General features: G+C 42.5%; 1 long non-coding RNA gene across 4 annotated transcripts in view; it reads right to left on the bottom strand.

The window, feature by feature from the left end:
- The window catches only part of LOC130146659 (uncharacterized), a 268,364-nt gene that overhangs the window by 110,250 nt on the left and 134,496 nt on the right, over positions 1–23,618 (bottom strand). For all 4 annotated transcript variants that reach the window (XR_008820973.1, XR_008820974.1, XR_008820972.1 and 1 more), the window contains 3 exons: positions 20,742–20,857; positions 18,928–19,000; positions 1,891–2,034 (listed from right to left, as the gene is read on the bottom strand). This is a non-coding gene — a long non-coding RNA (uncharacterized LOC130146659). The remainder of the gene's footprint in view (positions 1–1,890; positions 2,035–18,927; positions 19,001–20,741; positions 20,858–23,618) is intronic.

Here is a 23,618-nt window from a genome sequence, read left to right as displayed (position 1 = left end):
ACTGCACTACTGTCTATATTTGGAAACCATAAAAACATTGCAAAACTAAAACCATATACATGCAAAATATACGTTCAGCCTTCATTGTTTTCAAAGGAAACAAGTACAGATAAACTACAAGGATAACATATGGTTCAGATAAGAATATGGTTTACATCTGTTCCTGGTTAATTAGTTCCAACTTTACTCACAGTGGAGTTTCGAAGATGCAAGAACACGAGTTCAATAAATGAGCCATATTTTAGAATGCTGAACAGACCTACAAATCCCCAAATCCAGCTGGTAGGTCTTTCAGCCTTGCAGAAGCACCTTTCGTGATTGGAGCACTTCCCAGGGGATTAGGCATGAACAACACTGTCCTGTTGGGAAGCTGGGTCCCTACCCCAGTTCTCACCAGTGTGCTCTTATCTCAAGGCAGTCACCTACACACAGAGTCTCAGTTCTGTCACCAAGAAAACACACTCCATGGCACAGACTTGCTTAAGCAACTCGTATAAACACAGCCAGGAAGATAAGACTAACTTTATTTTTTGACCTAGCCTTTATCTACTCCCAGTAGTCCCAATGAGCTTCATGTACATACCTTTCAAAATCAGCAAGCAGAATTTTCCCGAAGTAGTCTTCCCACTTTCAGTTTAATGTAAAATAGTGTTAAAAAAAAAAAAAGTCCATCCATTTTAGCATCATTATGAAGGCAAAATACAGTAAAACTGTGTTAAAGTAAACTTTCAAAATGGTTGTGTGTCCTAACTTTGGCAACTGCTTTCTATTTTGGCTAAAAAGTTAAAGCTAACATTAATGCACCATCAGCAAGGGACTTGCTTGCTACCCAGGCACAGACAGGATTAGCCTCTGCTAAGGATTGTTGTAGGGCCATAACTGCATCTCCACCACTTCATTTTCCTTTTTCAGCATATGTAACATAATAGTTATAAAATAGCAGTAATACAGAACCAAAATGATGTATCATCGTGATCACCTGTGCTGAAGGCATCTCCTTACATCTCATTCATACATGTCTCAATTTTAAAAAGAGGAAAGTTGATTGTTACAGATACTTCATAGAAACAGCCAGAATTTAATTTTTTTAGTGATCTTGGTGTTCTTCAGAGATGCTAATTTTCAAGCATGCTATTTAACACTAAGAAAATCTTCTATCAGCTATGGCAGTCTGTATTGATCAGTGCTGAAAAAAACAGATGGGAAAAACACAAGTTCCCACTACTTCCAATAGCATTCTGGAGAGCTGGCTATGGGACTCTACATTTTATTGATCTCCTTCTACAAAAGTACCACATCTACATTTCAGAATTGTATTGGGGATTAACTGTAGAAGGTTTCAGAAAAAAAATCCAACACCTGAAATCTAACAAGAAAAAAAAATGAGTCAGTCAAGAATGACTGATTCTATTCCTAGTTTTTCCATGGACTCAATACATGCTTCTTGGAAAGGTATTTTAGCTCCATTTCTTATTTTATTTGCTTTCAGCTTCTTTCTTTCTTTCTTTTTAAATACTCTGTTTTGGATTAGTGATTCATAGCAACACCAATGCCCTCCTCTTAAGGAGGAAGCTACTTTCCTCCCACAACTTTCCCTCACGAAGTCTCCCAGTTGACTTATGAAATCCTGTTAAAGTAGGAGGTCACTTAAATAAGTCATAAATCAATAGGAAAAAGATCAGCTTCTTTCCTACACAGGTGTCACTTCTATTTATTTTGAGTGCAAAACCCAGCGATCACAGGTTCAGAATATTTATATTGCAACCTGATCCTCATGGTCCGTTGACAAGTGATATTTCTTTGTTAAACAGAGCAAAAACCCTTATGGACCCATCAGATCTTGACAGTTTTATAGGACTCCTAGCAAGAGTTTCCAGCAATAAGACATACCTGGCCTTGTAGTCGTGTGTCCCTCAATGCAAGGTGATGTGAACTCGCCTTTGTGCTAGGCTTCAGTGATGCTCTGAGCCTCCTGAGGTCAGATAATTCTGAGCCCTCTGGTCTTCAAGAGCTTTCCAGGCATACCTGAATCACCTGTAAAAGGGAAAGAGAAAATGCAGATGAAAGCAACCACTTACCTAACTCAGCGACAAGGATGCCACGCTGCACCTTAGCTGAGGAGAAGCATCACTAACTCCTAATACCTCAGCGAGTGCCCTCTTACCAGACTTTATTGTGCCGTATTCATAGATGATGAAGGCTCCACAGTGTGAACAATAGCATGTCACAGGAACAGAGGACAAATTCACTGGGAAAAGCAACCCAAAAGTACATGTGTCCCAGGGCTGAGCAGGAACGATGAGGCACCAGGTCACAGATGTGCCTGCCACACTGTCAGATACGCAGCCTGATGAGCAGGGAGAGGGGAGGAACGCAGAGTTCCAGACAGGTGTATCTATAAACCCCTTAATGCTTCTTGTTACTGCTTCAGTCAAGAGCAAGCAAGATATTTGCCTCATGGTGTTTGATATCTCTTAACAGAAATAATTTATCATTTGCACAACTGAGTTACTTCTTCCCCTTCTTCCTGCTGCCTCCTGCCCAGCAAATCTGATTGTACCAACCCTATAATACATAACCTATCTCACTAGAAGGGCACATATCTATAAGGATGCAATATTTATTTAAAAGTCTTGGCAGTAAAATTCAAAGAAAAATGGTAAGGAGAACACTGGCAATTGAGCAGCATTTGCTTAAAAAAAAAAATCAAAAATCAGCCCCTTTCCTTTGAAGATAACTTTGTTGGTAACAGAAGACTCCATGACAGTCTGGGTACCAGAAAGGTCCTCCTTGCTGTTCTTTGCAGCTTTGGTGCCTACAGCAGGGCTACAAGAGACCCACGCCAGCAAGTTCTGCTCTCCTCACACTTGTAAGTGCTTTACAGACTCAGGATGGAGGTGATGCAGTAACAGAACGGTTTCCTTTCCACACAGAAAGTGAAAAGGCACACCAAGTAATCAAGAGCATATCATAAGTATACCAACAAAGAGATGAATAAAATAATAATTCTGATCACTGGTACTGGAATTTTCACTCTCATCTCAAAACAATCTATTTCTGCCAAAATCTTTCTGAATCTGAATGGTACTTGCTGAAGTACCATTAACATGCTTTCACACAGTAGCATAGGAAATTAATCCTAGCTGGTCTGCATGGAAATCTTTAAAATATGCACATATTTATCAGTCTCGTCCTACATGCATAAATCTACCTTTACAATTTCTGGAAAACACTGATAAACGCTGCTTAGGAGACAAGAAATGTGCAAAGAAAGGAAAGGAATGAATTTACATGGGAATTTACTGTATCTGCAGGTCATACAAATGAACCCAATTTTTTCCCACAATTAAATCTATGGTGTTTATCGCGACAATCAGTTTATTTTAAGACTGTCAACCCAATATATAAATTTCCTTTTGTGCTTGAAATGCCTTTATCAGATAAGATAGCTTTTGTTTAAACTGCTATTTTCAGCCTTTGCTTTGGGGTTTTTCAATATACACAGTGAAGTAACTTGAGATTTCCTACCCTGTTTTAAAATGTGTTTCTTCTGTCTGTTTGTATTTTGTAATTTCCTGTCAAATAACCTCACCATAACTAACTTTCCTTGCTCCAACCTACTACTATTCTTTTTTTTAAAGCCATTCCCACTTCCTGGGGATGGTAATAAAACACTGATTACATTCGGCTGTTATCTGCCTTTTCTTCCCCTCCTTCCCCCCTCTCTCACTCCCTTTGTCAAAGCCAGCACTCAGGTTTCAGCTCTTCATGGACTGAGAAAGGCACATAACGGGGAAAGGAAGCAAATCAGACTGCAGGAATCCAGATTCATTAGAGTTTATTGGGTCGATCAGCAGCTGGACCAGAGCCAGACAATTAGGTTGTGCGGTCCCTGAAGGCTGGACACACCGCTTGCTTTCCAGAGCCAAGCGAACCCCGTAGCAGCCACTGTAACACCAGCACATGTCGGCACTATGCCCTGCTGTCTGCCGTGGCCGTGGGGGTGGAAAGAGGGAAAGGAAAGCAGCAATGTGCTGCTGCTTCACATCGGTTACAACTGCAAAAAGTTTGCTTGGCCAATTTATTTTTCATTAAGCATGAAGCTGCTGGTTTTGTTTTTTTCCAACTGAATTCTCCAATTGCTAATTCCTACCAAAAAAAAAAACCAAAACCCACCAAACCCCAGTTTGCTGATGTATCACCATACAGAACCTATAGACTATTTAGCTATATTCATCTGAGATTCTTTAACCTCTTCCATTTGTCTTCAACTGCATGTTTCTGCTTCAGCCAAGCTTAGTCCCTGTTTGCCCCTTTATCTTCTCACTCCGTCCTCCCTTTCCAACATCGACAAGATGACAGCCCCACCTATCCCAGCAGTTACTCAGTTACTCCTTTCCTCCTTTCCCTTATCTACGAGCTTGTTGCAAGCGTAGGCTGAAGCCAACCCACTCGCTTCCTCTCCTCCAACTGAACACTGGATCCCATCCAGCCCTGCTTCCGCTGTTTCTCTTTGAATGAAAGTGCTCTCGCCAGGGTCATTCATGATCTCTTCCTGGGCAAATCTCAAGGATCTTCTTCTATCCCCCTCCTGCTTGGCCCTTCTGGTTCTTTTGATACTGTTGACCATCACCATCGCTCTGACATCTCATCCTCATGGAGGTTTCAGAGCAGCCTCTGGTTTTCTTGTGAATGATCATTCTCTCTTCTGGGCAGCCCACCACATCGATGGGTGCTTCTGAAAGCGCTGCCACTGGCACACTGCTGCTCTGCTCAGTTCAGCAGTTGGGTGAGCTCTTTAGGTCACGACTTGAGCACCCACCTCCACACTGATGGTTCAGACACCATTTCAAGATTGCCAAAGGATGTTGAGGTGATCTGACACGAGGGCAAGGGGAGGAATGTGTGGTAAGGGACAGGAGATGGGTACAGGCCAGGAGCCTTAAATCAGACCGAGCAGGTCATGAAACCATGTTGTCTGACACATCTTTTCCCCTTCTAAGCCACCTACTCTGCACTTACACACATGCTTCATTTTACCTTCCAAATTTTCAAGTTTTACAGTTTGTCACCTACATAAATTAATTTGCCCTAACACTAAACGCCTTCCCTACAAAACTTCCTCCTCTCTCTACAACCAATACCAACGTTGGGATTTCAATGCTTACAACAGCACGTTCAAAGTCACTTGTGACTTTCCTTCTCTCCTCCCGAGTATCAAGCCCAACCACTCCCTTTCAGCCCCTTTCTTCCAGTCTCAGCAGCTTAAATCTCTCACTCTGTACTTTATCCTAACCAGCCTCACAACATTCTCCCCTTGAGTGTCCCAAAAATGCCACAGCCTTCTGCCAGAGCACAAAAGGCACAACTGCGGAACTCATCTCCCCCTTCTCTGTTCAATCAGAAAAACTCCAAATAAACCCTTGACTTAGTTTCCTAACATGGCATCACACACTTAAAGTTCTTTTCACACCCTCTTTAAGTTTTTTCTAAGGTCTATATATTTTAAACCTTCCTGAATTGACCTAACAACCCTCAATAACCACAGCACCCAGAGGTGTGACAACACAAAATTACTTCTGCTCCGGGTAGCTGACACAATTAAGCACAAAACATAGACAGACAGTGGGTGCTGAAGGATTTGCTAAAAATCCTTGCAGTCATACCTTCAATTTAGGAATTAGGGGGTACAAGGTTAGCTACTTCCATGCAATTCAGGAGTACTGCGATACTGAAGCTTTGCTTCCACCGCATTCAGATTTTTCTCTCCTGATGGTCACCATGAAGGTTTCTTTGAGGTGATGTGTGATGGGTGTGCTGTGGTGGTTGGGGGTTTTTTTGTTGGTTGGTTGGTTGGGTTTGGTTTTTTGTTTGGGTTTCTTTGTTTGTGTGTTTTTTTACACTGAGGCTACATCTAACTTAATCCCTGCACAAGCAGCACCACTACAAAATAGCCCTCCTGCTGTTTGGAACTTTTTTATATGGCTTAACATCCTTTTTCTCTGTGTCTAAACATTCCTTGCTAGCTTCCATTCAGCCTGAATTCTGGCATTTCTGTCAGCCTTTCCCCGATAACTTTTTCTCCTCCCTTGGGACACCAAATCCAGGCTGCTGGAGTACTTGTAAAAACTTCAGTTTCTGCACTGTTCAGGCCCCTGAGCTCTCCAGTGCAGCTGGCTTGCTTTGCTAGTGGTTTGACAGACTCAGGTTTGCTGTCTTGCAAAGGCAATTTTTAATTAAGGGCATACTTCTCATCCTCCCGTCATTTCAACTAAATCAATTCCTGATCACTTGGATCTGAAGTTATTTCTCATGTTTAGATCATCTATGATCTCACCATTGGCTGCTAAAACCAGAACAGATACTCTAGTACTCACTATGTCCTTTCCTGTTGTGTGTCAGCTGGTTGGGTTTTGGTTGTTTTGTGTATGTGTGTTTTGGTCTGTTTTGGTTCTTTTTTAATGATCTTTCACATAATTAACACTCATGGACAGCCTACTACCTTCTTTTTTCTGTTCTTCCTGAACACAACAACTAAATACTACTTTTCCAGCAAGATTAGATGCATAGCAGAATAATATTCTTCCCTACATTTGTCTTCACTGGTTTTTTAGATTCGTCTATCCTATAGACCTGGTACTGAAGTACAAACCTTTTTCTTGTTTCTAACTGGCCCACAACCAATTGCCTTGTCAGGTTATAGGCACAAACCTTTTAACTGTCCTGTTTGTCCAATTAATGTCCCTATCATTTCTATCCCTCCCTTTTTTCTTGCTGTCCTTCCATTATCCATTATTCCATCTTCTCCCTTTTCTACTTCCTACAGACTAAAGCCAGGCATTAATATTGTATGAGCATCTTCAGACCTTTTCCCATCATTTCCTGACATATTTAACTGCTGTAACAGACTCAGTATCAAAGGCTACTACCCCACACAGTGATGTAGACCATCCCTTAAGAAATATTCTATTTTATCAAATAGATCCCAGTAGAAACACAGCCCAAGCTTTCATTCCATCTGCCCGCCTCACCTATGGGCCTTCTCTAGGGACTGAACGAATTCTGATCACCAGCATCCAAATTTTCTGCAGATATCATGGCAAAAGTAGAACTGGGGAGAGACCTGCATATCCTGATGGGTTTCTCCTATGAAAGAGCACAAACACTGAAGCACCACTTTAAAACACCGAATCCGGGAGGGAGGCAGGCAGGCGTCAGGGGCCAAGGGAGAGCACGAGTCAGTCTCCAAAGACCGTACGAATTACAGCTAGAGGTGGACTGCTAAGAGCTTTAAAAATAAAGTTTATTTTTGTTTAAGGTAGTGGAAAGTAAAGGGAAATCTAAAGAGAAAAGTATAAAGTTAAAGGTGATGTGATCAGAAGACCTCTTGTAAGAGCACTCTAAAGGGATATTAACAGAACAAGGGAGCACATGCCAAAACAAGGAAAATAACATGGCAGAGAGAGAATCATAAGGTGACACGAGTCTGGGCAAAAGCTTTAGCAGTACATACGGATGAGAAATGCCTTTTCTTCCGAAGTTCACAAATATCCAAAAACACCAGACAACTTTTTGCAAGAGAAGCTAAAAGAAAAGTCAAACTGAAGGTGATATTGGACAGAATTCTGATCTGTAACATAAGTGTAGAAAAAATAGCACCACCACCACTGGGAAAAAACTTAGATTTTCCTCAGGCAGGACTCAAGTACAAACATAGCTGAGTGATCAGAATAGAAGGTACAGAGAATAAAGGGAAACCTGCAGAATTATTCCTACTCTGAAAGCCATACGTAGAATATCCTCCCAGATGTACAGAGCATTAAAAGGAAACAAAAAATTGTCATAAAAGTGTACGGAAAACATGCCTGCTTTAAAAAATAAAAGGCATGGAGACTGCTGAAGATGACTAATAGATTCTCAGTGGTCCTTAAATATTGAATGACATATTCATATATCCACTTATATGATTATTTCCCCCCACCAAAACCGACCTTGCCTAGCACGCCACAGCTTTTGCTGACACCCTGTGTAACAGACCTGGCCATCTGAAACCTCCTTGAAGCCACTCCTGCCGTGCTACAATTCAACGGAGTTATACTGACTTGTCTATACAGTGCATAGACTTCGCTTCCACTGCATCCCAGTACCCGTGGACATCTGTCCTACTGAGTTCCCTACAGGGGGACACAGCTGCTAAATATTTCTTATATTTATGATTGGAAACTGTTTGTGTAATACCAGTTAGGATTATATTTACCAACAGAATAAACACGCAGAAGGATTCAGTACTTGCACTATGTAAAAGCACGATGCATCACAGCAGAGACGCCGCTCAGTGCCTAAGAAGACAGACTAGATAATTTTACCTTCTTTCTAACAAGGGAACCACTCTATTTCCCAGTAGAGTAAGTCTACAAGGTCTAAATAAGTTCCCCCAAAAAAGCTGTAGATTATTTCAAATCCCCAGCTGTCAGCCAGTAGCCTGGATAATGGAAATCCAGCCTTGCCTGGCTTCCTGCACACTTCCTTGCAGGAATTCCTTGCAGGCTTCGAAGTACTGGTTTCTCTCTTATTTCCCTACACTCACTATGATGTCCTTTCTCCTATCTTCAAAAAAAAATATTTTTTTTTCACTTCGTCTGCAGGAGTTGACACAAGGGATTAACACTACCAGAGACTTTGCGTATGACCTCTTCTTTTATGGGCACCGTTTGTCACAGGGGTTCATTAGACTTGTGTTTCCTAAACTTACTTCAGTCAAGGAATGAACTTTTGAGATGGATGAACACTCACAGCATAGCTGCTTTAAACAAAACCACCTCAGTTTGTAAATAAGAAGTGATTAGAGAAATTCGCTGCAGAAATCAGTCACGTTAATCAGCTGGTTATATCAGATTGATGTGCAGCCACTAGAGCTCTCTAAACAATTTTGTTAAGCTTTAACAAAAATGTGAAGGAATATGCTGCAAAAATGGTTCAGCTGTAAATGGACAGAACATGCTTCTTTTAGGAGGAGAGTTAAGTTCCAAGATTATTATTTTATTCAGATTTTGCCAGAAAAAATGGCCCAAAAAGAGCAATTTAGAGTTACAGCACTCCTTTCGGCAAGTTCATACCAGGGTGTGAACAACGGCCAGTGGCAGGACACAGAGTGTTTATTCAAAGGCAGATCATAACTGGGACTCATGGAGGGAGGCTGATGCTATGTCAATGTACAAAGCAAAATGAATCATCAGAAAGCCGCTGATGATTTCCTCCAGCATTGCTTTCCTCTCTGTGTTACCACCAATTTTTTTGGCAGCCAAAATCACTGTGGAATTGCAGAGCAGGATGGTTCAAAACCTGCAGTGGTGGCCACACACACTTAAAAATAATGAACCTGAACATAAAATACTCTCCCTCCCCCCAAAACTAACTGAAAAATAACAGTTAAAATAGATATATTCTTCCTTTTTATTTTGCTTCCTCTTTTTTTAGTTTGAAGAAGCATTTGCTTCATATTCCCAGGTTTTTCTCCACAACCACCAAAAATAGAAATCTGACTTAAGAGGTGAGGAGCAAAAGAAAAGAAACTCAACAAAGCAGTTTTTATCAGTTGTTTTCTGCCAAGAGCTACAGTTTTCAGAAGAACACCAAAGTAGACACTGATAATATCGTGCTTATGTCAATCATAATACATCTCATAGTACCTGGAAGCTCTGAAGTCAACACTTTCAGAAGAAAGCCTTACAAGAACAATCTTGGGCTATCTTCAACTTAATTTTGCCCACACTAAACACAAATTCCTCCTTTCTGTAGCTAATAAAGACCTTCTGTTTCAGATGCAGGATGCTAGATGCAAGGCGAGAGATTCTAAAGCAGGATACACATGTTATCAGATGCAGGGGATTTAGATAAATTCGAGGAACCGTCTTCTATTTTTCATTATATACACCTACTTCTAATAGTTTTCAGCCCTCGTTTACAGTGACAGACCAAAATTAAGCTTGGAGTCATCTCTTACTGAAGTCTGATACATGTTTTAGAGTTACAAACTAGGTGTGCGATAAACTCCCCTCTGCTACAATAGCATCGCTCAGTTATACTCAACAGGGACATTTGTTTAAGCAACAAAAGAACCTGGTGTCAATCCCTCTTGCTGGGTAAGCTGCACTTGATCTGTACAGCCAATGAATAATAAATCAATGCAAATTACACCACTTTATCACTAACAACCATTTTCTGGTCAGCTACACCACAGACTACAGTCTCTCCCACAGGAGACAAATAACCCCCAGTGACTTAAAATAGGAGTTATTTATAGCCTGCAGGGGTACAATTGGGCTCTAGCATATAATTTGCACCACTGTTTATATTTGCAGTGAATTTGGCCTTGAAATCTTTGACTACAATGAAGGCACAAGCTGCTTTCATCATTAGTGCATGTCTCTGTAAATTATTTTAATTGATATTTGAATATTTAGCTGTTATGCAGCTCCCCATGCCCCACAAGATGTGCCTTATGCTTGACGACTGGGTCACTCATACCCTGTTTCTTAACCACCTTCCTGGGTAACAATTTTTGATAGAGATCACAACTGTCTTATGGTACAAACTATCCAAGATAAAATCAAGCTCCACATTGGTACTGCAGACATCTTGAGCGGGGAAGGTTTATAACTCACTCTCTATTAGCCCAGTATAAAGCCATTCCTCTTTCGAAAGATGGATGGGTTTAGCCCCTCAGAGGTGCCAGGCAGTCATGGATCTGGAGAAAGAGGCCTCGAGGGCACATTGCGGCCGGTCAGGGCCCCACCTTTTCCCAAAAAGATGGATGCTTTTTGCCTAGCATTGTTTTCATGAGCACCAATCTGGAACTCATCACTGAGCAGTAGAGGAAAATATGGCAAACCAAAGCTAACTTCACCTATTTGAAAGACTTACAAGAGCATAATACAAGATGCTGCTATAACATCATGCAAACCATCCAAAGTTTTCTCACCCACGACAGTTCAGCCCTGACATGCAAACTTCAATCTGAAAATTCTCTCCTCGTGTAAATATTAACGGACAGCTTTGATGACATGGCCAACCTTTACCAGCAGCAGTTCCCCACTGAATGCAGGGACCAACTGTCCGGACGCAAACCTGCACTGTGCAACGCTTTGGATGCCGTTCAGTGAATGAGCCTCACCCGGGTAATGGCACGTGAAATCTTGTGAATGTTTGAGCCATGCTGAGGGCAACAAACACTGAGCAGCACCCCATGGTGAGAGCGTGCATGGAAAACACGTAGGAGGGAGGAAGGAGGGGGGTGAAGGACACCTGTGAGCTGCCTCTGAGCCTGGTAATACCCACCCCCCAGCTCTCCTGCTGCAGGAAACCCCAGCCAGGCTGGTCAGGGAGCCCAGCCCCCCCGGCGGTGCCGCCGGGTCCTTATGGCTGCGGTGAGAGGGCAAGTATGGCAGCCACCGAGAGTCTGCCCGAGAGTCTGCCCGCCGTCCCCCGCAGCACTCCCAATTAAGCTGACCTCAGCTGCTGCGGGGTCTGAGGTTATCGGGGCACAGATCTCTGCAAATAAAGACATACGAACTGTGGGTGTCTGGTCAGGCTCGTCTCTCTTTGTGACCAAGAAAACTGCTTTTATGGCTGGCTCCACTTGCCCAAAGGCTTCCCAGAGTGCTGTATAATAAAGATGATTGAAACACAGACTATGTCAACAGACACTTCCTTTGAGAGAGGTAAACAGGAGGACAGCACCTCGCTCATCAAAACCAACCAGACATACCTATAGGGCATGCAGAGCCAGCCAAGATCCTTTGGGGTTTTCTTTTTCCTTTTTAAAAGAAAACATGTATTAATTTTTTTTCTCCCCCCAAATTTAATATTAAATGAAGAAAATGCTGGCAACACCCACAGTGATGTTATGTCAGCTGCTTATGTTAGGTCAAACTCAGTGCAACAGGAAGCAGGGGCTCCATGTGAATACGACCCCATCAACTCTGCTCTTCCATCCCAAACACAGGCTGCTAAATGATGCTCAACAAGAAAGAGCACGTCCAGACCCGCAGCTTTCTGCCCAGCCTGCCCAAGAGAAAAGCACCCTTGTAGAAGGGAAAAGGTAAAAACATGCCAGGCTGCACCTCTTTTGATAGCTCCCATATGATCATGTCCTCCCATTCCAGGAAGAAAATTAACTGGGCATTCTTCCTTGGTCTAGGTGAGCAGTGGAAACAGCACAGTGTAGGATAGCAAATAAATATTTGGAAGGAAGATATTTTCAGCCATCCAGCTCATAAAAGTAAGCAGAAGACTAACCTGGCACAGTACTTGAGTCGCCATCAGGACAGCCAAAGTAAATAAACACACTGACCGAGAAGGTAAAAAACGGGACCCATTCAGAAAACTAGTCATTTTCCAAGTTTCTATTTCTCTAGTTGTTAGATATGCAAAACCTTTCTCTAATGCCTTTATCAAAATTCCTATTTCTTCATCTTACCATCCTTGTTATCCAAGTTCCCAGTTTTTCCCACTGTGTCAGACCGATGGAAGCAACATGCTGGCACAAAGGCAACAGCAAGGCTGCTTTGAGCTTTGTCAAGCACCTTTCCCCACTCTCTGCCTAGGAGAAAGCAGGATATGGCTAGATCCTCTTAAAATAAACGACAGATCTTTGCTCCTCCGCTATACAGCATTAGTCATGTTTTCTTTTGAACTGTTAAGCAATTTCCCTGCTACAAGGTGCCATAGGTGATGCTTTAACAAAACGTATGGGAGAGAGGGGCTGGGCTGCGATAGGCAACTACGCAAGAGCCCTTGTTTGCGCTGAGCGGTTCCCTGCACCTCTCCTCCCACCGCCAGGAAGTCTTAACATGACTGAAATTTACAGCAGTTAGAACAATCCGCTGCTAACTGCAAATTTTAATTAGAGCATTTGCCTCTGGTGTAATGCAGTAATAAGGAGAAAATGGGGGTGTCTGCTTTCTTCTAAGGATCTCTTTACGCAGGCAGGTACAGACAGACTCGAGCTTGCTCCGCCTGCGCTCCGAGCTGGCTCCCTGTTGAAAGCTGTACATCACTGTGTATTGCAGGCATTGTGTAACACATGCTGTGTACAAGCAAATAGGCCCTGCACTCAACACACCTAAGCTGGATGACTGCAAACAGAAAAGAGAATTGTGCCCCCATAGCAAAGGAAAAAAGAAAAAAGTAGCAAAAAAAAAAAGATACTTTTTCTTTACATCCAACACTTGTTCACACTTGTCCTAAGAAAAACAAGTTTGCCAGTCTTGCCCTTCTCTTCTCATAGGGATATGATTTTAGAGTTTTTATGGCTTGCTGTTCATCGTATTTAGGTCGTTTGCGAGTATTAAGCTATCATCTGTACAGAGATGATAGCAAGTATAACAGAAGAGTAATATTCGGAAAGGATAAACCACAGTGGGTAGTGGATTATAATACAGAACCAGTGAAGCCTGGCTGACCCTTATCAGAGTGAGCCAGCTCTTGCTAACACCTCTAAATTAGGGTTTACCACTTTTGTTTCACTCTAGCTATTTTAAAAAACAATCACAGCAAAATAACAGAACATGAACAAAGACATAAAAAAAGTGTGTAAACCCAATAAAAAGTCCTTATTCTTTTTATTAGGAGGTTTACCAAGTGCCTAACCCATCAACAATCAAGCCACTCAGGCAACATAATAAAATTAAAGTCAGTTTTTGAAGACACTGGAAATTTTGGTACGGAGCATCCTGTATTTCTGTTGTCTACCAATGATTTTTTTTTAAAAAAAAACCCTGCTCAGATGATGTTATTGAAGAGGAAAACAAGAATAGGCTAGGAACAGCAGGGTTCTTAGAAGCAACTCCTCTCTAGCACCCCAGAACCACATGAAGGCACTCATCTTTAGGCAGGATAACAGACTATTCTCCTTGCTGTTGTTTCACCAGCTGAGCAGGAGCCAGGTGATTTCCAGCTCTAGCCTGTGGGCAAGTAGCCTTCCCTGCCCTCCCACAGCTCTCCTACCCTGCCAGGAGAGCTGCTCTTCCCAGCAGGGGAGCTACCTAGCAGGAGCTACTGACTCCAACCTCCAGCAGGACCCAGCAAGTCCTTCCTCCTCATCACCATCCCCCACCACCACCTCCCATCTTTGCAGCAGCAGGTTCGTGGAAGTGCTTTGGAGAGCATCCCAGAGGAGCCCCAGCTGACAGATGCCCTGCACCTTCAATGTGGCTGTTTGGGTGAGCTGCACAACTTTGCTTTCATGTCTGATTTCTGGAGCCCGCCTGTCCTGCAGAACACTAAAAAGCCGCCTTTGATCTCTCGTCGCTTTCCTGCTTTGGGGCTCAAATTTAGCAAACAGCAGCCCATAACACATAGCATCAACTCACCGTTCTGTGCCATCGCTACTGGTACCGAGGAAAAGCACTTGAGAGAAATAGATAAATATTAGGGAGGAAAAACACGGTTTAGTCCAGTAAATTTATCAGTTAATATTAATTCATTCAGGGAACTTGCCGGGGGGGGGCGGGGGGGGGGGCGGCGGGAAGTCTCCTTCATTTATGGCAAAGGCAAGAGAATATAAACCCTAAGTATCTTTCCCTCTTTTTCCCTTGCTAGCAAGGCTGGGAGAGAGCAGGTCAAGCAACAACATCACAACTTTGCATGCTGTCAGGCTGCCATTCAAAAAATAAAACAGAATATGAATGTAACCTGATTTCAAGTGGATCTGGGAGAGCCTTAATGCCGAAATTTGTATGCCAGCTTTGTAATTATTAAGATCTCAGACCAGCCCTTCCTTCTGAGTACTGGCCTAGATTAGCAAGTCACCTGAAAGTTTACAGTAGGAAAACCATATGGGTATATTCCTGTAGCTACATGTGTACAGTAATTATGGCATAGGCAAGCAATAACACATGCCCAAGGCATCGTACTTGGTGAGGCACAAGGCTTATGTGCATATCTATGATTATGACTTCAGACTTCCAAGTACCTTATTGCTCAGACAAAACTGGTAGCCTACTTCCTTGTAAAACATACACAAGGATCTATTAGTATAAAACACATATAAGTGCTGATATAACATGACATTCAAAGTGTGGGTATCAGCACTGTGAAAGGGGGAAGGAGGATCCCACTTAAAATATTTTCTTACATCGTTTTAAAGGGAGCACACTTTAAAGTAGCAGACAAAAGTAAGCATCACTTAAATTCTAAAACTGCCAGTCTTATGCTGATGCCCAAAGTCTGGTTACTTGGCAAGCAGCACTTCAAGCTCATGTTCCCCTCTGAGAAACTGGGTTCTTTCTAATACATCATCCGCTTGACTGCTTTCAGACCTCTAATCAATCAAGAAATCCCATCACAATCACGTGATCGGTGGCTGCAGGCTGATATTCATGCATGGCAATTTATGACAAAAATCAATAATGAGTGTTTCCCTTTTACATGGCTTTTCAAAAATAGGACCAGAGTTTACAAAAGTATATTTTTCCTAAAGAATGGTTTCTAAATGAATAGCACCAACTTCAAAGCAAATGTTTCTGTGAGGGCTGTTACAACATTCGAGTTCCTACATGATCTTCAAGGCTACAGTGTGACCTAGGAGGCAGCCATAATGAGACACAGACAGTGAATAAAGCGCTGATTTAATTATGTTGTTTGATATATGATGAGCTCATCCACTGGTGTTTATACTAATGTAGTGCTTGAAATGCTTTATCGACATGTGGGAAGGCACAGTCTCCAGCCTGAAGAGCTTACAGTCTCAAAGACAGAAACCAGATGAAGGGTTTTCTCTTCCTGCAGCTTATTGTAGGTTTGGAAGCTCTGCTTGTTTCCATCAGGTCTTAAATAGGCACTGAACGCTGGAGAGCAGGTTGCTGAGGGAGCACTCTAGGCTGGCTGGGCAAAAGCTCTACTGCATGGTTACCTGCGATCACTGAAGAGGATTTCCAGTACGGCAAGTCTATGTTCCTATGTACAATCAACAACAGAGAGATGCAAACATTGGTGGGCTGGAGCTGTTTACATCTCCACCAAATTCCTTCAGTTTTGGAGATACCTTGTGCCCCAGCACGAGCTTTGACCCGCTGCTGTCTGCTGCCACAGAAAGGAGAGTCAGGAGCCGGAGCCGGCACAGCCTGCCAGTTCCTCCACTAAAGTCGTCCATCAAGGTGACTGTGTTGTAACCATCTCCCCCCAGAAAATTAAATCAAGGCTGAGAGTTTGGTTATAGAGAGATATATATATATATATATTCTTTTGTGCTTCCCGTTAGGACTGATTGAAAAATCAGTGACTTTTTCTGGTGTTAACGCCATGAAACCCTCCACAAGGAAGTGAGGTGTTCTGTATTCAGTGCACCATCTGCCAACCACGCAGCAAATAAGGCCATACAAAAAACGGTGAGAAACAAAACATCAACAACCTACCCACTCATTAAGCATTAGCCATGCAGTGCACTGAACAATATGCAGGCCTTGTAGGAAAAAAAAAAAAAAAAATAGTACACAATCCTGTAATTAAAGGCAATCAAAATGAATATTTACCAAAGGGATGAACAAGTAGCTTTAATTGTAGAATTTTATAGCCTACAATTGCTTGGGTTTGCAACCTTGAAGTTCAGCCCTGTTCGGTAACCTGAAGTCCTAACTTCAGGCATTAGTTACCTCATTTTACAGGAGACCCAGAAAACACACGCAGCTGACACACTTTTACCCTTATAGGTATGCACACGTTCAAGGCCATTGCTCCATTGCTTTCACTGACGCCTATCACAGCAATCGGACATAAAAAAAGCAAAAAGACAGGTGAAAGAAGAGATACCCTAGCTCTATTGTGGTTTAAGGTAACTCTGGGACAGAGCCAGGGCTGCAGTACATCCTCTCTCTTATAGTGAGTTTTCTCAGTAACACTAGATTTTAAAGCCTCTATTAATAAAAAATAAAAAAATAAAAAAATCCCAGGAGTCTTGCTAGCAAGGATAAAAGATCAAAAGAGTATAAATCAAATGCATTATTAGTGGAGAAAATGTATATATACACACATATGTACTCAGAAATCTTGATACTGGTACATGGAAGTTAACCAATGACCAAGCTTTTGCCTGGCAAAGCTGAAAAATCGCTGAAAGAAATTAACAGTAACGTGTTTTCATTTTCTTTTCAAACTCTGGTACAAATTCAGCTTTGTATGATCTCATGCCGGGATAGGAGCCAAAAGTTTCACTTGAAATCTTAGCAGTTATCAGATCTGGAAAACTTTTCAATCACTTAAGTTTGAGAAGCATTAAAAACAAAAAAAAAAGGGGGTGGGGGTGGACCAGAGATAAAAGGCCATGGGCTTGAAACATTTATCACTTCATCATACTCTTCCATTTGATGCTAGGTCAGCATCTTTACAGATACAATGGAATGCTTGCTCTACCTACTTTTTGAGAGGTTTTGAAAAGAAATAAAATTAATGAACGTACAGGCTTAGAAACAGGCGCAGAGCAACAAGGCCAGGCAACCCATATGGAAGACAAGCTCCTTAGCTAGCACATCCAGGAATGGAAATGTTCCTAGGCATAAAGGGAGGTTTCCAACACTTGCTTCCAGCAGTGGGAAGCTGCAAACACACAGCCAACGTTGCTCTGGTGTCGGCCTCACAAGCACCAGCCCTGCCATACGGGGGGACGGCAGCTGAGCAGCACGGACAGGATAAGTGCCATGCTCCCTGAAAGGTCAGGATGGCCACAGCTGGACAAGCTCTACCCTCGCTGTGCCACAGTGCTTGGGAATCCCAAGCCTGCCCATACTGCAGCTCGGTCATCAGCATCTCCTTCTCACCGCTACCAGGTGCCTGGGACAGCGGGACACGTTCACCAAGCCCTCAGACTGACCCAGATCAGGGTTGAAAAAGGAAGATGATGGGATGTCCAGGAAAACATAATGACCTGCTGGAAGGAAATGTTACCAACATATTTAAGCAATTGCTAGAACAGGAAACAGCTCCACGTGACACCACATAGGGACTGCATGAGGACAGATGCATGTAACAAGTACTTTTCTTGCATAAGTTTGGCACCTCTAGACTCCTGATAAAAGAAATATAGCACAAACACTTTGCAAGCACAGTTGTAGCCAAAGGAAAAGACAGCACAAGGTAAAACCAAATACAACCAGCAGCACGGAGTGCTCTGTACCTTGCCAAGCTGATCATTGTTTTGAAAGACTATGCCAATTTATGAGCTATTAGGGCAGCTTCAGACCTGCTCTGGTTTCAGGCAGGAGCCGTATCTCACCGAGTGACAGCCCACCTACAGGACAAATGCTACTCATGCAGTCCTGAATCTTTAATACATTTACAACCATTTAAATCTTACCCTCAGCAGTGAATATGCAGGCCAGCGTATAACTAGACTTCCTTATGACAGACTTCAAAGTTTTTAAACATTATTTTTTCTAAGCAAGCCAGTATATGAAAGATAGGAAAAAACAGACCACGTTTTTAGACAGCACCACAATACCCCTGGCTACAGGTTTGCAGGCTCATGGTTACTCAGTTGTGTGACCATAGGCAGTCCCCTCTTTGAAAAACAGAAAATACAGAAAGTACTATCAAAATGTTTGTATTGTTTTCCCACACTAACATTAAAACATTCTTTGAGCATGCAAGCAAATCTAGTGAGCTTATTCATTTCCTTGCTGAAGAAAGCTGATTTTTCCCTCCCTCAGATAAGAGCTGCCATTCACAGTATCCTGGTGAACAAAAATGAGAAACCTGGAAACTGAATCTTACCACCGTGTCTTTCCTGATGCAGACTCCTGCTTTCCCATCAACTTCCAAAAATCCCCCTCAAAACACTTGTTTTCTCATTATTGTCTGCACAGTTTTCATCCCTTTGTTCTTTCCTCTTATTCAGAAAGGTCTAATCTTTTGGTTCCCCAACTTTGTCTTTACCTTTTTTCTCTGACCAGCTGCAGGGGAGACTCTCTCATACTTCCTCTCAAGTACAGCCCACCAAGAAACAACTCTGGAGGGGAAAAAAAAAAAAAAAGTTTGTTATACACAATTCAACAGAAATATTCCCACCCACTTCACTATTGCATCCTTTCATCCCACTCTTCGTTCTGGAGAAGCCACAAAAGTTACTACTCCCATTTGTTTCCCTCCTTCGGTCACTGCACTCCAGATGCTCTGACACAGCCCTGACACCCGCTGTGCCCTGCTGCTGCCCCTTGTCCCCCTCCAAGCCTCCACAGCTCACTGCAGCCCGCTCCACCTCGCTGCGTAGCTCCCCTTCCTCGCAGCACACACCTGCACCAGCTGCCGGTTTCTGCTTCAGGCAAAGCTTCAGACTTCCTCCCTGACACCTCCAACACAACCATGTCCTCCTCTTTCCTTCCTACATCCCCCCAGGCATCTCCTTTGGGCTGCGGGGTTCTAAGCAGTGTGGCAACATCTCGGTTCTGGCCCTCTGAAGATGGCAGAGTCCCATCCAGAATTTTATTTTTTTTTTTTTTTTTTTTTGGTATGGCTTTCCCCCAGTATGCTTAAAAGGAAGACTCAAGAGGTCATTCCAAGCTGCCCTGGATGGTGCAGCTCTGCACCCTGTTTAAATAGACAACATGAATCTAAGCTACAAGTTTCAGCCCTACACATGGCTTAAATGGACAAAATTAATCTGTTACAAGGAGGTTTAAATCAATACCAAAAAATATTGCTGCTACTCTGCCAGCGTTACAGCTCACTTTTACTAGTGCTTAACTATTTCTTGTGTCACAGCATGGCGCAAGAGCTATCTGGTCAGCAATACCTGCAATCAAAAGCTTGTCCTATTATGCACTGCTCAGCATTGGTAACCACACAGGACCATATAAACGCTCCTGATGGGTCTGTATAGATGCCAAAGTGAGACCACCCTGCCAGAAGCCAGGGCTCCAACACCTTGTGTTTTTCCAACAAGAACTGCACCTACTTATTTTTGGTAGATGGTACTAAGCACCATGGACCTTACTCACTGGTCAGTGCCTGAAGGCAGTATATGCTAGGTACTCCCAACGTTCGAAGAACCAAGAATGTTGAGATTTAATTTCCACATAAAACTCATGTGCCCTTGTCTAATGATGGACCTGTGTACCCACAGTAGGGTCTAAGAAAGACAACCTGAAGCCTCCTCCCATCTCTCCCCAATGGGGTTGGCCCCTCGTTTCTCTCTTCCCCTTGGAGGGCAGGGAAGCAGGGAGGGGGGGAGGCAGGGAGAGACCCACACTGGGTTTGCAGCTGCTGGAACGAACTCGCACATCCCCTCCGCTCTCACAGGCGCAGACGGACCCACGTGGTGCTGGTGCTGACCTGCCCCTTTCACTAACAAATACCTGGCAGGGGACTAATACAGCTCCACCTCGAGCTCTTTTTCAGTGGCAGCCGTACTCAGAACTGCTTCAAGGAAGGCTAAATTAATTGTGTCATTTCGGACTTCTTTGACATTGGGCAAAAAAGCTTCTAAATATAAAACGTTCTACATGGGAAAGAGTTGCAGGGGGAGAATGGGATTTACAGAAAACTCACTCCACTTTACGGAAACCCTCTTATGGTTGAACAGGAACAAAAAACTCTGAAGGCTGATGTTTTTAATTAAGAGATGTATCTGTAGTATCTGCAATTCCTCCCATTCTTGCATACGGCCTTCTGAATCATATCTTCCTGTTTTGACTAAAGACCTTCTGAAGCAAGGACCGAGTTAATTACAAGTGATCCGATAATTCACTCACCTCTCTTTCCTGGAGCAGAAAGGAGGGGAGTTCAGTATCCTCCATGTAAACCCTTCAATCCCTTTCACACTCCTACTTCAGGAGTGTCAAACTACGTGCTGCCCTGCGACTCAAGCCTGAAATAAAGAAAATAATAGGACAGGAGCGCTTAGTAACTTTATGTAATGCACTGATGAAAAATAAAACTATAATAATAGGTCTTTTAAAACAATTCATTCATACTATATTATGTCTTGCAGACACTCATAGATACTGCTTTAATTCAGGGTCAAATGACCGTTAAGATGACAGAAAACAATGGTGTTATACAGCAACCTGGTCCTACATTCCGGAATTTCTCCTGTTCGGTTACAATAAATCCCAGTTAGGCACCATGAGCTCTTCAGTGACTGGAAGAAATCCAAAATTTCTGTCAGGATGCCTCCTGAATAAAAAAATTTCTACAGCGGAAACACAACCTGGTGTGCGCTTCTAGAAACACAGCCATGAGAAACAACATTTATTCAACTTAGATGCTGCAAAAAGGAAGGCAAATTGTGTCAACAGAATGCAAAGCCACCCTTGGCAGTATATTTCGTTGTTCCTTTGTCAATTGCAGTTTTAACAGCCAAAAGGCAAAACCCAGACTTAAACCTTGTTAAGCACAAAAAAAAAAAAAAAGAAAAAAAAAGAAAAGAAAAGAAAAGAGATCCAACACAGTAGCTAAGATTAAGTACAGAAAGCTTCATATACACACATCAGGCATGCAAGTCTATTCTCATGAAAATATGTTCTCATGCCATTTCTTATTCCTATGTTTATAATTTTTATGTAGTGTTACTATAAATACCAGTTCTCGATCATACTGTGTGCATTTGTGTGCGCATGTATACGCATGCATGCACATGTGTGTAGCAGGCCCTTCTGTAACCTTGCAAGAAAATCAACATAAGCAGGCATTCCAGCCTGAAACCACGGAGTTTTAAAGTACACGTCTGTAACACTGAACGGCCAGCACGAACTAAAGACACCGAGGCCTGGCAGATCTGTGGCATCCAGAGATTCTACCCTGTGATTCTTCCAACACTCAGAAAGTCAAATAAAAGCTCGCTCCTGCAAAACATTCTGAAAATCCCAAGGGGGATAAAAGGAAAGACATTTTGTCTGCAATCAGCTTTTGTTATATCTAAGAATAAGTGCACCTCTGCTTTTTTTGATAGTATGAATAAAACACATTGAAGTTGATCAAAGTCAAGGAAAGTTCAAGTCTTAGCCACCTAGATAGTACAATCCTTGTCCAAATTAAAAGCTTAAGAGTTAAAATAATGGAAGTTACAAGCTTTCATATAAGAAAAGAAAAAGGGGGTGGGTGGGTAGTGTGTGTGATTAACACCCAGGTTTGGATTAAGGCTTCGCAGTAAAGCAGCCAGTAATTGCCAGCTCATATGGAAAGCTTCTACAGCCCATGCTAAAGCACTCTCTCAAGAGCACAGGCACAGCATTGTGACCACTGTGGTATATCAGGAAGATCCCACACTACAGATCCACATGCAGCGCCGTAAGGGTTACAGCTGAGGTCACTGGTTTGACAATCCAGCAGTTTTCAGTTTATGCAAACGGCCGGTTCAGGAACTTGCAGTCGGTTTTTGTAGAATCATGACATATGTAGGGTATAATGTTCTCCACACATGCTGGAAATTGTCCAGAGTAACTGCATGGGGCTTGGAGAGCTTTGTCTGTACAGACTTCTGGCTGTTCAGTTTACACCCAGAGCAGATACAGCATCTACAAACACAAATCTCTTCTACAAACACAAACCTCTTCCTATTACAAACTTATCTGATTGCATGTGACTAAACATAAAACACTGCATTCAATTACTCTGCTGAGGAATGTACGGCACATTAAACTAGTAATGGAGAGAAGATCACCCAGCTTCATAATTGGCAAGTCTTACCTTCAAAACATACAGCCTCATGTTTTCTAACTTAAGCAACTAACACTGCAAAAAAGGAAAGATACCCATGGAAGCCTCTGGGGGGTGGAAATCACATGAGTTTCGACACCCCTCTGGCAGCCACAGAAGAGATGAAACCTAAATTTGATTGATTAATCAAGCCTAGCATCATAAACAAGTCGCTCCAATCCCAGACTTTAACGACTAGATCACTTTTAGTGGACCACGAGGAAGTCCTCTATTTTCCCCAGCCCAGGACAGGCTGTTGTTAGAAGACGAAGACATGAAGCAAGTACGGTCTGTAAATGTTTGTAACGACCCTCTGCCCCCATGCACTTCATGCTGGGTGCAAAGAACATTCCAAAGCCCAGCTGTCACCAATATCTATAATAGCTTCTTCAAACAGAAATACACACACACCCCTTAAAACCTGCCAGCAGCTGGTGTGAACAAGGAAAGCCAGAAGTCTCAGGCAGCTCTGGAAGAATCACTTGAAATGTACACTTTGTTGCTCAAGAGTTAAAAATAAAAATGGATGGGCACCAAAATGAGGAGACCTTGATGTTCGTTCTCAAGCTCAGACTCACTGAAACCAAAGGGTACCTGGATTTCTTGAATTGGCCCTAAATTCTAAAAGCAAACTACAGGCCACAGGATTTGCCTTATTTTTGTGCAAGTAAACTTGCACATAGAAATCACTCTTACTACATTTCCTGATATACTTTTATAAGACAGGGAGAATATAAGAGTTCATGAAAATACATGAGATAATTGCAATATATCTTCCATTTATCTAAGAAATTTGGGTCTGAAACTCTGCCTGGTTTCAGGTATCTAATTCTGAATGATCTGATTTAAGCTTTACCATAATCTCTGCAAATAGAAAAAGAAAATTCCGTTATTTTTAACACACCCAAAACCATACCATCTTTCCTTAAGAT

Source organism: Falco biarmicus, chromosome 3 (assembly GCF_023638135.1).
Source record: "Falco biarmicus isolate bFalBia1 chromosome 3, bFalBia1.pri, whole genome shotgun sequence".
Taxonomy (NCBI): Eukaryota; Metazoa; Chordata; class Aves; order Falconiformes; family Falconidae; genus Falco; species Falco biarmicus.
Note: the sequence above shows the minus strand (reverse complement) of the source record. Positions and strands in the feature narration are given on the sequence as shown.